The 4,590-nt window shown below is 36.5% G+C and overlaps 1 pseudogene; it reads left to right on the top strand.

Moving 5' to 3' along the window:
• LOC102868410 overlaps positions 1 to 4,590 on the top strand; it is a 6,398-nt pseudogene that overhangs the window by 494 nt on the left and 1,314 nt on the right.

Genomic DNA, 4,590 nt, shown 5'->3' with positions numbered 1-4,590 from the left:
ACTTGCACCTCTGACCCCTCTTACTGTTCATCCTGCACCTGTATAGTTACCTGGAACTCTACTGAGGCCTACACAAGATCAAAGGACTGCTGGGGCTGGGAAGGTCCACCGTGCTGCCCCCCTATGTAGGCATCTGCCTCTACCCCCTTTGACCTCCACCTAATGGACATTTTTTATACTGAAAATAAAGACTGTTCTCTCAAAAAAAAAAAATAAAATCTAAATCTATGATTCTCTGTCTTTTGATGTGCATATTGTCCTTTATCCCCAAACTGTTTACTCACTGTACCATTATTTTGGTGAGGGGTTGTTTTTTTTTGTTTTTTGTTTTTTTTTTATTTTATATTACTGGTGTACATATAGTCATTGATTTACATCATGTTTTGTACACACACTCTGTGTTTTATGCAATCATAGGTCTACATTGTGTGTTTCATTTAAGTAAAATTTTATTTTATATTGGTTTAATTACAAAGTTCCTGTATATTGTTTTTCACACCAGATCTTTCCCATTTCCTTTTGCCCACCCAGTCCCTCCATCAATCAAATTGTGCTACCCTATGATTAACAACCACTCCACTGTACCCCACCCATGCCCATTCTCACTCCTCTGCTTCTACCCACTCCCTCTTGGATCCTCATACATGTTCTAAAAGAATGGTCTTACACAGTGTTTTTCCATATGGGACTTAGTTCAGTTAGCATAGTGCTCTCCAGTTCCTTTTAAGTTAGGTAGTAACTTACAAAATCATTGCGCCTCTGTGCTTGTAGTATTCCATTGTGTACCATACTTTCTCAATCCATTCCATGTGGTTGGGCAATTGAGATGTTTCCTTGTTCTTGCGATGGTGCATAATGCTGCTATGAACACTGGTGTACAAATCTCTATTTGTGTCTCAGTTCTTATTTTCTTGGCACATATTCTTAGCAGTGAAATAACTGAGTCATAAAATATTTCTATGTTTAGCTTTCTGAGGAAGAGTCAAACTGTCTTCCAATGTGATTGTACCATTTTACAATCCCAGCAATAATGTTTAAGAGTTCCTATCTTGCCACATTCGCTTCAACATTTATTATTTGCTGCCCTGTTTAACTTAGCCACTGCTACTGGAGTGAAATTTTACCTTATTGTGGTTTTGATTTCTATCTTTTTTATTGCCAGTGATTTTGAGCATTTCTTCATGTGTCTCTTTGCCATTCAAATATTGTGAAAATTGTTTCCAAGTCTTTTGCCCATTTTGTAATTGTGTTATCAATCTTTTATTTGTGAAGGCCTTGTAAGATTCTGTAAACTCTTAATATGAGACAATTGTCTAAAGTGATCTTGTCAAATGTTTTTCTTCATTCAGTAGGTTTTCTTTTCACTCTGTTGGAAAGTTTTTGATGTGCACAGGCATTTACTCTTTAGAAAGTCCCACTCATCAGTTGTATCCTCTCCAGATTAAGCATTCTGACTGTATTTGGCCGTCTCTTTATACCATAGACTAGGCCACCCAAGATTGATCCCAGTTTGTTTCCAATTAACTATGGTTCTGGATTTTACTCCCAGCTTCTCCCTTAAGTTGATTATTTTTTTTTTTTTGGTACGGTGTGAGATGTGAATCCTGTTTCATCTTTCTGCAGGTAGCAATCCAGTTTTGCCAGCACTATTTGACTGAAGAGCAATGGTGTCTCTCTGGAGACTAAGGTGCATCTGATACAGGCTTTGGTCTTCCCAATCACTTGTTATGCATCAGAGAGTTGGACAATGACCAAGGAGGATAGAAGGATAATTGATGCCTTTGAGCTGTGGTCCTGGAGAAAAGTATTGAGAATACCATGGACTGCTAGGAAAACAAACAGATTTGTCCTGGAAAGGGTTAAACCAGGTGGCTCCTTGGAGGCAAGGATTCTGAGGCTCCATCTAACATATTTTGGACATGTTCTGAGGAGAGACCGGTCCTTGGAGAGGGACATCATCCTTGGGAGGGTGGAGGGACAGCGCAGGAAGAAAGGCCCTCTATGAGGTGGATTGATTCAGTGACTGGGATAATTGTGATGGGAGTGTCAGAGACGGTGCGATTGGCACAGGACAGAGCGGAGTTTAGGGATGTTGTACATAGGGTCGCTATGAGTCGCAGGCGACTTGACGGCACATAACAACAACAACATTTGTTGAAGGGTTTTTCCTTGGAGAAGGACTTCATGTTTGGGAGGATGGAGGGACAGTGCAGGATAGGAAGACTCTTGATGAGATGGATTGATTTAGTGGCTAGGGTAATAATGGGGGCAGGTGTGTTGCATATGATGAGACTGGCACAGGATAGGGCAGGGTTTAGGGCTGTTGTACACAGGGTCGCTATGAGACACAGGCAACTCGATGGCACATAACAACAACAACACTTTGTTGAAGGGGTTATAATTCCCTATTTGATACGTTTTATTGTCAAATATCAGTTGACCATAGATAGCTGAGTCCATTTCTGAGTTCTCAGTTATGTTCCATTGTTCTGTATGCTATCATTGTACCAGCATTATGCTGTTTTGGTTACTACTGCTGTGTACTAGGCTTTGAAGTCAGGGAGTGCTATGCCTCCAACTTCATTTTTGTTTTTAAGAAGTGCTTTGCTTATTCAGGGTCTCTTTCCTCTCTAAATAAACTTGACAATTTTCCTTCCAACCTCCTTGAAAAATAAATTTGGTATGCATATTGGGATTTCATTGAACATGTAGATTGCTTTTGGTATGATTGTAATATTCACAGTATTGAGTCTTCCCATCCATGAACAAAGCAGGTCTTTAATTTTGTCTTGAAGAAATGTTCTGTAATTTTCTTTGTAGAATTCTTTAGAGTATGTAGTTAGGTTCACTTCGAAGTTTCTCAATTTGTGATTGCTATTATAAATGGTATTGCTTTCTTGGTTTATTTCTGAGTTTTCTTTGTTACTGTAGAGGAATCTTACTGATTTTTAGACATGGATCTTATATCCTGCCACTGTACTAAATTGGTCTACTAGCTCTAACAGGTTTTTTTTTTGTTGAGTCCTTGGGATTTTCTTCGTACACTGTCATATCATCTGCATATAGTGATAAGTTTAACTATCTCTTTCCTGAACTGGATTCCTTTTATTTTCTTCTCTTGTCATATTGCCCTCATAAGCACTTCTAGTACAATATTGAATGGAAGTGGTCTCTGTTCACAAGGAAAATGCTCTTAGTTTTTCTCCATTGAGAATGATATTGGGTGTTGGTTTTGCAAATATACTTTTCACTATGTTGAGGAAATTCCCTTCTATTCCAATTTTGCTGAGTATCTTTATCAGGAAGGAGTATTGGATTTTGTCAAATGACTTTTCTGTATCAATTGCTAAAATCATATAGTTCTCATTATTTACATTTTCAATGTGGTGAATTATGTTAATTGTTTTTTTTCATGTTGAACCATCCTTGCATACATGTTATGAATCCCACTTGGTTTTTATAAATTATTTTTTTATGTGCCTTTTGATTCTATTGTCTAGGATTTTGTTAAGGATTTTTTTCATCTATTTTCATGAGATATATTGGTCTGTAGTTTTATTTCTTCGTAATATCTTTGCCTGGTTTGGGTATTAGGGTTATTTACTTCATAGAATGGCTCTGAAAGTGTTCGTTCTTTTTCAATTTTTTGAAATAATTTAGGTAGAATTGCTGATAGATCATCTCTAAATGTTTGATCATATTCTGTTGTGAAATCATCTCGTCCAGAACTTTTCTTATGGGGGGAGTTATTTTATGACCTATTCAACTTCTTTTGTGATGAGTTTATGTGTTCTATATCTGTCCTTGTCAATCTGGATGGACATGAGTTTCTAGGAATTTGTTCATATTCTCTAGGATTTTTTTTTAATCTGAGCATATCTTTTCATAGTATTCTGATATTATCAATTTAATTTTATCTGTTTCTCTTGTGATGTTACCTTGATCATTTCTTAATCGAGTTATTTGTGTCTTCTCTTTTCCCCCTCTTTTGTTAAGTTTGCTAGTGGTTTGTTAAATTTAATGGCCCTTTGAAAAACCAGATCCTTGTCTTATTGATGATTTCATTTGTTTTTCTCTCTTCTATCTCATTGATTTCAGCACTTGTTCTTATAATTTCTTTTCTTCTAGAGACTGTAGGATTAAATTGTTCTTCTTTTTCTATTTGATGAAGTTGTTGATTTAGAGCATTGATTTTTCTTCTTTCTTCCTTTTTTATAAGTGTGCCTATACCTATGAGCTTCCCCCTGAGGTGGCCTTTGCTGTATCCCAGAGGTTTTTGTGTGTTGTATTTTCATTTTTGTTTGTTTCAAGGAACTTTTTTTATTTTTGTCATTATTTATACAATCATGTTCTAGTGAAAGGAAAATTTCTTAAACAATGTCCCCAAACCCAAGTATTGTAAGAACCTATACCTTTGATCTGTATTGTAAGAACCTATACCTTTGATCTGTATTGTAAGAACCTATACCTTTGATCTGTATTGTAAGAACCTATACCTTTGATCTTGTGTGAATGTTTGTGTTCCAGGAACTAGCTGACCACAAACTGAAAAAACAATTACTGGCAAAAACCATATTTTAACTAATGTCA

This window comes from Elephantulus edwardii, unplaced genomic scaffold (genome assembly GCF_000299155.1).
Source record: "Elephantulus edwardii isolate Elephantulus edwardi_28Jun2011 unplaced genomic scaffold, EleEdw1.0 scaffold00124, whole genome shotgun sequence".
In the NCBI taxonomy this organism is placed as follows: domain Eukaryota; kingdom Metazoa; phylum Chordata; class Mammalia; order Macroscelidea; family Macroscelididae; genus Elephantulus; species Elephantulus edwardii.
Note: the sequence above shows the minus strand (reverse complement) of the source record. Positions and strands in the feature narration are given on the sequence as shown.